The sequence below is a fragment of the Empidonax traillii genome, unplaced genomic scaffold (assembly GCF_003031625.1).
Source record: "Empidonax traillii isolate 1590-97213 ecotype Southwest subspecies unplaced genomic scaffold, ASM303162v1 scaffold254:size1037790, whole genome shotgun sequence".
NCBI lineage: Eukaryota > Metazoa > Chordata > Aves > Passeriformes > Tyrannidae > Empidonax > Empidonax traillii.
In genome coordinates, this window is record NW_020955447.1 from 218,155 (window position 1) to 229,200 (window position 11,046).

Here is an 11,046-nt window from a genome sequence, read left to right on the forward strand (position 1 = left end):
TAAAACCTGCAGTATAATTTTATATTTTGATTATGTTTGATATCCCCTTATAAATTATGATCCATGTTCTGCTTCAAGAACCATTGTATGTCCCTAACTTGCTTTTGTATTTCTCAAAAAAATGTAATGCACAGTTTGTGAAGCAAGGCTTGAAAAGCAAAAGCTTGCTAAAGTTGGTGTAAAAGTACTGATCAATAAAAATTTACTTGTATTAGAAAAGAAATGCAGCTGTTCTGCAAGAATAGCAGAATTCATTATTATAAAAGTTACTTTTAAAGCTAAAGCAAATTCTAAAGAAGTTTCAAGGCCTCATGCGCAGGTGACCAAATGAACCTCACCACCAACTCACCAAAGGCTCAACAAAAATAGACAAAAAACAGATGGGAATTGTAGCACTTCCATAGCAGTGCTCAACCAGAGGATGCAGGGCAATGGTGACCAGAGGCAAAACAGACATCTTTGCTTTGTGCAAATGAGACAATTTTCCTTGCAGAGAGCAAAATTCTTCAAGAGCAGTCATGCTCCTAGATTTCAAAACAAAGCTCCCTTGTCCTCCTTAGAGCCTTTCAAACAGGCAATAGGGGTATTTGCAGGCTTTGAGCTGCTATTATCCACTAGACTTGCAATTTGCTTTTCAAGCTTTAGCAAACTTTTATAACACTAAGGTCACAGCAGAAAGAATAAAAACAAAAGGTTCAAGCTTAGCTGGATTGCACAGTCACTCTGTCAATTCAAATCTGGAAAAGGGTGGTAAAAGCCCCTCACAGTGTTTTCATCTATCCTCAATAAGCAGTAAAACAAAATGCAAGTGATAATTCCTCCCTCATTTCCCAGCTTCATTTAACATATCCATACTTGTGTTTATTCTCTCAAAGGTCTAGTATTTCTCCACTCTCTATCTTCATCATGCCCATCTGAGTCTTCAGGGTTCAATTAACTTCTACACAGAATGATTGCCTTCAGCTGATTTTCTGAGACTTAGGTTGGGAATTAACCCTAAATGTTCAGCTAACCTGGATCATCCTATGAATGCCTCTCCCTACTTTTTTACCTCTAGCGTATTCTTTTAAATGAAAATGTTTCCTTGGAAGCAATCAGACAGAAATGTGTTGCAGGATTTACATTTCCTTTTCAGCGCTTAAGATCCACTGTCCTCTTTTTGCCCTGGTGACGCTTTAAGCCACACTTCCCTCTCTCCTCCCTACACGTCTTTAACTGTTATTCTCTGGATGGAGAAACATCTCCATCTTGCTTAAAAAGCTGCCTAGCCCTTCACCAAACATCTAAATTTTCACTGAGATGTAGAGGAATGGCAATTCATGATTGAGACCCAATGTTTAAATTGTTTGGAAATAATAGTTTTATCTTAGAATTTTGCTGGTTTTCAAATCCCTAGGTTCCTACCTCACATTTAAAACCTACTGTTTTCAATACTTTCTTCTACTGCTTCTACTTAAAGTACTCCTAAACATGTTTCTACTGCTTAAATGGCTTAAGTAACTGCTGGCTTGAATGTTTGAGAAATAATTATACATTTCTATAGGTCACCAGTAATAACCTGCATGTAGCTCTGAATCTCCACTCAGCTCATTTAATTGGAGTTTGAAAAATGTTATTTTCTCTTGTCAGGATATTCTGACTTGAGTAATTACTGGTATAGTTTCCACTCTAATATCATGAACCTCATTATAAGCAATAATAAAGCTTCACAATAGCCTGCTGAAAGAAAAAAAATTATCCTTTTTGAGCTGAGTATGAGACATAGTATTATTTTCAAACAGTGTCTTAATCACCTGTCTGTTGTTACTGGAGAGGTAAAGGCTTACTTGAGTAACTGAGTTCTCAGTATCACTAAAATCAGAAAAGTGTTGTTTATGACATCCTTGCAAAGCATTCTTACAAGCTTTGCTGCAATTTACCTTGAGACATCACTGTGACACGGTTGACTAGAAATTTCCTACATAAAGCAATTTAAACTACTTCTGTGACTGTATTATCTTGCAATATAACATGACCCACTAGCTGTCAGACAGCTAAAAAGAAAAACCCAGGCAAACAGCTGCCCTGACTTGCATGTATATCTAATTACTAGACCTTTCAGACAGCACCCTCCAAACAGTTTTAACAGAGACAATTCTCTTCCTTTGTCTGCTGCTTTGCTTGCTTCCAGCCAGAGAAATCTGTTCCTGATAAAGACATGTAAATTCCACCATAGATCACTGGTGGAGTCAAGTAACTACTTTAGGTTTTGCCCACCCTATTCGTTCTGGTCATGCCCATTTCACTACACAAGCAAACAGCTATTAAAAATTCCTACAGTTTATTTACTTCTTTCTCTCTGGATATAATTGACCAGATAAATCCCTGTTAATCTGCTACCTGTTTTCAAACCTCTGATGCTCATAGAACCTAGAATCAGGAGGAAAACATCCTCCAGGAAGACTGGTTCCTCCCAGTCTCAAAGCATTCCCCTGCCTCACAGTAGCTCCCAAAGTGCAGAATTTATTTCAAAGAAAACCTCAAACCTCTTGGAAAACTGTAGGGAAAACAACCCACATGCGCATCAGGATTTGCATCCAGAGGCTGCAAGGAGGATCTCAGTTTTTGGAAGAGCCTGATGAAACAGCTTATTTTGCTTGCTGAGGAGAACTTTTCAATCCTGAAAACCCCAAATCAAGCAGTAGGGAAATTTACAGCAGTGTCTCCCACAGGGCAGCACTGTTTGTGAAGTTTAGGAAAGTTTTGTGAGGGGTCAGTGTTCTTAATTGGTGAGTACTTCATAGAAACACATCCTTTGGGATGACTGACAGCACAGCTTTCCACCAGCTCTAGTGTACAGGCTTTCAAGGACAGCAATTATTCATCTCCACATGGACAATGCATGTTGTCTGGGAGAATTGAAAGTCTTATAAGTGTTTCAAAATGCATGCTGGTTTGCCTTAATGTTATAAATTAGTACATTTTAAACTCAGATACATAACACATTATTTTCAGACTGCATATTGTTTTCTCCTGCAGTCATTTTATTTGTAAACCAGCACCTGGAGGAACAAAACATTATTATTTATAACTCTGTGACACAAACAAATCTTTTGGCAAATCCCTTACAATACTGTGCAACAAAACAGAGCAAATAATGCTGCAAATCTAATTTAAGCTAATACATACAGCCTAAATGAGGTTCTGGTCATGGGTGATTTACTTCTCTCTGTAATCTGCAGCAAGTCACTTGGTCTTTCGGTTTCTTTCCCTCTTCTGTAAAATCCAGAATAGGAAGGTTAATGTAAACATAGCAGAAGTTCAGATCACAAGTACAAGTAGACTCAGAATTTCAGAACTGAATTGTCTGGAATGCTGATGTTTTGATCCAGATACAGAATAAAGCATAGCTCTGCACTGTGATACTCCTGGAACTGCAAATATCTTGGCTGCATTAGGAATGCTTTCTGGTGGTTGCTGAAGTCTAGGAAAGGCTCACAGGAAAATAAAATTCAGACTTGTAGAAAATGGTTGGCTTGGGAAGTTCTTCTTCCAAGATAGAAATTAAAATGTAGCAAATAACTGAGATTTAGAATTGTTCTGGATGGATCCTGGAACAAATTGGCTGTTTGGCCAACCTGGACAAGGCTAGCATATCAACTGAACTGATGGCCTTCTCTTCTGACCAAATCCCACTTTTTCTCAAAACTAAAATGTTGCCCAAAAAAACTACAGCTAGTAGAATATGGAACTGCTTATTGTCTCATATAAATGACACCAACTGTACAGTTTTCTCTATTTTATAAACTACCCTGAAACACTTCTGAGACCAAGTCACATGGTAGCTAATATCAGTAAATATATAAAGACCAGAATAAAATTTGGTAATAAACTCTCTGGTGCAGTCAGGCTGCATCATGGCATGTTCACTGTCTCAGTGTCTTTATATAGATTTCTCTGTGTGGAATAAAGAAAATGAAGACTAAACTGCTCCCTTCTTCCTATGGAAACATAATACTTTTCTAAGGTAAAACTACTTCATTAAGGTGTTTTTCTCTGCAAACTTTTCTGCTCCATTACTTGAATACAAATTCCAGATGTCTTGTAATACCAATGTCTCTTAATGAAACTGAAGTTGACTGTAACATTTCAGGAAATGTTCATGTAAATTATATCTTCAAAAAGAGTGACTGCAAAACACAAAATCTCAGTCTAGACACAGTTATTGCCAAATACCCTAGAAGAGAAACATGCTGTTATCAAAAGCAGAGAGTTAAAACAGAAGCTTTACTGTAAATAATTCATGATGCAAAGCTTATTGATTAACAGAGTTTGAGTGTGATTTGTTCAACTGATCTCAAAAATTTACCTTAAAGCAATATGACCCCCTAGTGCTATAGGTGGAGCCAATACCACTGGGCTCCTGTATGTAAAGAAATAAGGGGGAAAAATTGTTAAGCAAGTTTCTGAACAGCAGCCTCAGCCTGGTTTCTGTCTCTAAATCTAGTCTTGGTGCTACTTGCTATTTCATCTGAAATCCTTGGCTAAATGGAAATAATTTTATTCTAATTCCTCTGCTACAAAGTATTAGTATTACCCCAATATTGATAATTGGCTTTTGGCAGCTTATTACAGCTCAGTCAATCTTGTAAAAAAGATAAATATAGTACAAATCTTACAGAGATGGGTGGAATGAACATCATTAAAAATTGCAATCATAAATAATTGAATCTCTGTGTTGTGTATTTAACGAAGTGCTCTTTGTATTACTTGTGTTACTGAGCTCTAAAGTACTGGAAAATTTCCAGCGTTTTCCAAATTAGGCAAACATGACAAACTAAGCATACCAAATCTTACTATTTCTTCCTTTTTGTTTGTTTGTTTGTTGGAGTTTTTCTTCTGTCCAGTTGAGTGACAGTCACTGGCTTCTGAATCAATTCCTATTGCTATTATCTACAGTGAAGTTTTCTCTCATACTAGGCATTACAAAGGTAAAAACCAAAAATAAATTGCTAAGAAATTGCCAGTATAAGACATATTTATCACGTTCCCTCTCTAATTTCACAATGACCTATGGTGACATATACAGTCTGATTACCATAAAACATTAGGATTGGAAAATGATCTCCTTAGAAGTTCTTTATAAAGAAGGCAGAACTTCTACAGAAAAACAGAGCAGCAGCTTTTTCTTTCAAAATTGCTAATAAAATATTCTTTTGAGAAACTGTGATAAATACCAGCAATTTAAGTTTGTGTAATTCTTCCTGATTGACTGTAATGAGTCTCCATTTGTCTTGTAAACTGAATACTTAATTGCTGTGTTCAAAATGACATCAGGTAATTACACCGTTCAGTACATTTAAACCAAAAAGTTATTAACTGGCTGATTTGCAAGCCTGAAGGGACTTTAGAATCTCTATTAGGTAATATATTATTTATATTTCAGGATTATGGAATTAGCTCTGTCTGGCTCTCTGTGGCTTGTAAAATAAGCTGCCAGTAATTAAAACTGCCACCACTGACCACTAGTGGCTTCCAGCAGGATTCAAATGGAGAAGGGGAAAACATGTGGAACGCTGCTTATCAAATTTTAAGAGATGGATGTGAAAAAGCATGTATGCTTCTTATGAGATTTGAGGGAATTTAGGCATGAAAATCATAAAGCCTTGGGTTCTCATTTCTGCTACAAAACCTGCTTCAGCATTTTCTCCAGAGGCCTTTTGTGGGAGCAGAAACCTCTCCAGGGTGACTGAAAGCATGTGACTGTGCCATATGTGACTCATCAGTGTGTATTGGCACTAACCAGTGCTGTCTGGGCTCCTGCCGGGAATGCCATACCTGGTTTATCTCAAAAGGCTTAGAAAGGGCAGCACCAGAGCAGCCAGACACCCCCCTTTGCCAGCCTGGAAAGAGGCTGGATTTAAAACAGTCCAACTATTGCATTAGCCATCTCTGCAGCGCCACATTGTTCCCACCATGTAAGCACACGGAGCTCAGCTGTTTAAACCAGGGTTTTATTTCCATTGTAGGGACCAAATGTTCTAATTATCTCCAAAAGCCGTGATATTTTTAAGCATTTAGACTTTAATTACTTGTCCAGGGCTAGAGCGGATGAAATGCCCTTCTACAGCCAACAAGTGCATGAAAGTCTTAATTTGTGCAGGACTTAAAATTTTCATCACATTTCAAGTTGAATTTCACTTGCAGAAGGATAGTTGCAGAACTGAGTAAGAAAACATACCGCAGTTTCCCTGTTCTCCCATCTGCTGGACAGACCAACCTATCCATGGCATACTTCCGTTTAAGTAATTGTGGAGGTCCCAGACTTATTTAATGACTGATTTAATAAGTTTTGAGACATTGTTCTTGGTCAGGTGTAACAGTAAGCCTGTTAATCAGCCAGAGAGGCCAAAAAAAAAGTGCCAAAGGCATAAAAGATTAGATGCTGTCCCTCAATACGCCTACCTTTCTCCAGAACTCCAATGATCCTTGCAATCAGAATCCCTCAAAATCATAGATGGGTACAATATCTATGCCTAAATAGTTTGGTTACCCTGTGAGATGAAAGAGCATGATCCATTCATCCCTCAAGTCACTGAGGATAATGAAGGGAATCAAAGAGAAAACAGCATGAGGTACTGGAGATGAGAGGGTAGTTTGTGTCCCAGAGCTATTTTGTTACAGTGATTATCATGCAGTAAGCTTCAGAAATGACAAGCTGCTCACTGAATCCCACAGAAACTGTAAGACTGAAATCTCTGAAGACATCCAGGGGCTGAAGGAGAAAAAATAATTGAGGGCCAGCTGTTATGTATAAAACAACTGCCTCAGTAGGATACTAGTATTCTAAGCCTGTAGCATCTGAGAGCCTGGAAGACAACAAAGTGGTTCCCACTTCACGCATTAGTCAGCCAGCCTCCTAGCTAATAAATCCTTGACAAATGCATACCCCAGGCTTTTGGCAAGTATCTGCAAATTGTGGTTTATGAGGTGGGACAGCTCCTTCAAAACGTTCTTTTCAACACAAGCCCACAACAGCCAGGAATGGAAACTGATAGCGCAAGTCATCTGGACATGATCATAACCTGTTAAATCTCGGTGAGGGAGGTGGATCTGTGGAAGGCTGATGGGCTAAAATGACAGCAGTCAGGTGACAATCTCTGCTACAAGTATGCACAGCTTCTCCACCTTCAGCTGAGTACTTCGGAAAGAGAGAAGCCTCTTCAAGGCTGACAGCAGGAAGCTTTACTCAACAATGCTAAGCAGAAATAAGTGATCTAATGTCGGGTAACTGCTGGGATGCATCATGCTTGTTTAGAGAGATTGTAGTTATTACAAGGTAACTGCTGTGCTCTTAGCTCTTGCTAATTTTGTTTTGGCTCGTCTCCTCTGATTTACATGCAGAGTACGGGTCTCTAATGCAAACAGCTGTGTGAGTTATAGAAAAAACTTAAGTGAACAGCCTCTTCTCTGGTAAATGATGCTGTAGTCAGAAAAGTATTTCTTACAGTTAGCACCCTGGTATGCTTCAACTTCCTTAAGAATTTTACGATACTTCCTTAAAATTCTTATCAAATGTGGTAATTTTTCCTTCTTTTTTATAGAAGATTACTAAAATATCAGTCTCAGACTAAGCATTGTGTATGAATGGCAGTGCTGTGATTTTCATGCTGAGTATATTGATAGATTTTGTTCCACCAATCTGTGAGCATGGTTGGGCTTGGCTACTTATCTAATCCTCATCTAGTCTGTGATGCTCCAATGTATTTTGAAGTAAGGAATAATGAAAATCACAGTACACAAACACAAAATACCCTGCCCATCTCCCACATCAGGTCTCACTTAGCCTGTATACTAAAGCTCTTATTCTTTAAAGCACAAGACATTTAAATCCCTTCTAAAACAAATTATTTGCATCAACTCTATAGCAACTCCTTGGAGCAGGGAATACTTAGAAGGATGGGAGGCATGCAGTGACCCTTGTGAAGGAAGCTGCCTTAGCAGCATGACAATCTGAATTTAGGATAACATTCCTCATCATCGATTGCTCCATTCCTAGGAATGCGACTTGCAAAGTCCTGACAATTTACCTTCGCATCATCAGTACCATCATCAGGCATCAATAATGCTGTTAGCAGCATCATTAACCTTCTACGGCCTTGGCTTAATAGTGCTTAGAGACAGATCCAGAACACAGCTGACTGAAGCACCACCACACCAGAACAGAGGTGCCGAAATTCAGGAACCCACTCCTGCCAAAATCCCCCTTCCCCACTATAAAAGTAAAGCACGTGCTGCTGTAGATGCCTAGCCTGTCCCCATTTGTGGAACTTGATTTGCAGTATATTGACATGCTGAGTTGGCACTGCAATCCTGCCACCACTTTCTTCCTTCCAAAGGGCAGTAGCTGGGGCCAGCAGCACAGCCCAGCGCTCTCCAGCCACTGAGGGTGCAGAGCAGGGATACAGACAAGGCCTGTGCCACCTCTGTTTCAGCCTGCAGAGAAAGCTTAGCCTATCAGCTGGGACACAGCAACCCGCTGCTGCCCCCACTAAGAGTGGGAGTGATGGGGAGAAGTCCCCCCGCTTCTCCCATCTCCTGTTGCGGTTGGCAGTGGCAGATCAGGCGGCTGCTGGTAGGAAGAGACAGATGTGCCCTTAAGCGCAATACACACGCATGTGGGTAGCTACCTAATGAAACTCAGGAGAAGCTGAACTTTCCAGTCTGTTCCCCCCCCCCCCCAAAACTTGGCTGAAGCTGGGCTCCTGTGCAACTGAAAAAGGCTCAGTGAGGCCATGAGGAGAGACAGAACAACAGAGAAAAGGACCTGCCCATGTTCCACAAAGAGGGGATGTCCTTGGAGTGCTCTAATCTACATGCCAAGGGATGCTTAAGTATTTTGCATGAGAGAGCAGACGGACAAAGGGTATAAACAAGCTAAGCCCCATTGTGGAGTTGACTTGTGTTTTAAACCACCAAGACTGCGTGAACAATCTTTCTGCTGGAATTTAGTCAATTTATTTAATGATGCAGAAAAGAATATAGGACAAATCACTCCCAGGCTGTGCTGAATTTTCAAGTCTGACGATATTACTTATGGAAGTGAATGACACTTTTAAGAAGTGATTTTTAAGGCTCCCAATATAACTTTGTTTTCTTCTTGTATTTAAACTGTATTAATCCAACTCTTGAAACTATATACATTTTGATGGAAAGTGATTTACAAGGTTAATAACTGGCTGAGAGCCATGGCTAGAGGGAACATAAAGGGCTGGACATGACCTTTGGTCTGACGTGGTGTTAGCATTCATTCATCTGCTCTACTGGTTGTCCACATGCAGACATAGCCCTTGAAGCATCCCTTAAATACATCACTTGAAACATTATAGTGTCTTGGCACATCCCTGTATAAAAATCAGTCAGTAGCTTTTAAAAGACATTTGTATCTTCCTAGAAGTGCTGGTGAGATTGTCAAAACCCAAGCAACGGTAATCATATATAGTATTTTATTACACATTAAATATTTAAATTTTCTATGGTTAATTTCTTAGTAGTAGCAATAATGTTGGCAAAATAAAAAGTGTGTGGGTGTGTTTTTTTTAAGGCAAATGCAGTACTTCAGGTATGTCCCTTTAAACAGAACTTTAGAGTCTGTGAGGTTATTTTTAGCCAACCCTTACTTTTCATCAGTCACTTAGGCAGTTTCAGGCTGTTGTTTAGCATGCTGTCTCCCTCCCTCATTTTGGGTTATGTTCTTTTCTCCTCAAAGTTTTAAAACTTATCAGTTCCCTCACATTTCTTGCATTTGAAAATAAGGCTAAAAAAAAAATGCTTGGAAACCATACTTTCTACTCTTCTGCAGAGGTTGGTCGTTTGTGACTCGTGTGTGAATCTGCTGACTCCCTTTGGCATGAGCCAGCTTTACCTTTGAGCCTCTCACTAAGCAGGCTGTCAGTGTCTGTGTCACTTCCTTGTAAAGTTTGTCCCTGGAGATACTGGCTCTCCTCAATTTAAATTAATGCATACTGTATATTTTATCTCCCTAGGTATTATTTGACATTATAAAACAAAATATATTTTACACTTCAAGTACCAAAGACTAAAAAACTGACAGCATTCTGTAATGGGTAGTTAACAGAGAGTTAAATGAAAGGTGGTAGAGAAATAGGGACAGTAAAAAATGAGAGTAAATGTGAATAATTTCTAAACTCCCCAAAAATTGAAAATTTGTTTCTAAGACTTTCTAAGAAAATTTGTTTCTAAGCATTTCATGTTTTCAAAGTAATATTCTTCTAACAGATGGTTCCTTGAGCCGTGTCTTCCTTCGAAAGACAATTTGAGACAGACAGAACAACACAGCACAGTGTAGAAGATGTCACTGAAGTTTGGTCCCCTTTGGAAACACTCAATTTTGTGTCATGTTACTGATTATTATGGAGTAGAGATGCATTACTGCCAACATTTGTACTTTTTACTGAAAATCCTGTAGTATTTATTGTTTCACCGATAAAAAGCTGTTTCTTGGAACAAAGCAATTACACAGCAATCTCATTTTTATATAAAAGTGCAGACACACTTGTGTATAATGCTAAATATTCAAATACAACAAAAAAGTAATAACAACACATTTCTAGGGCTTAAAATTTTCCTATACTAGCATTAAGTTCTAAGGTTGGTTGTTCCTCAAGACTGTATTGAGCTACTTTGCAAAAATAATCAAAGAATAGTCTTCCTGGGGTCTTTTAGGCAGAAAAGCCCAAACCTGGAGAACTTAACCTCGCTTCACTACAAAGTTATACAAAAGTTGTCTTTGGTCAGCTATGATCCCTGAGTGAGGAAAGGTTTAATACTTCAGAGAACAATGTCTCTGTTCTGCACTTCTGGAAAGCAAATTTATGCAAGGTAGTAGGTATTATGTGTGGGAATGGATCTCCAGACAGGCCTCAAAGTTCTTTTTGTTTACAATATTTTCTTCTCAAGCAATTGTCATCTCATCTCAGAGATGATCATCCTTTCAAAACAAAGAATTACATAATTTCCCTGACTCATTGGTAAATACCAAAAGTG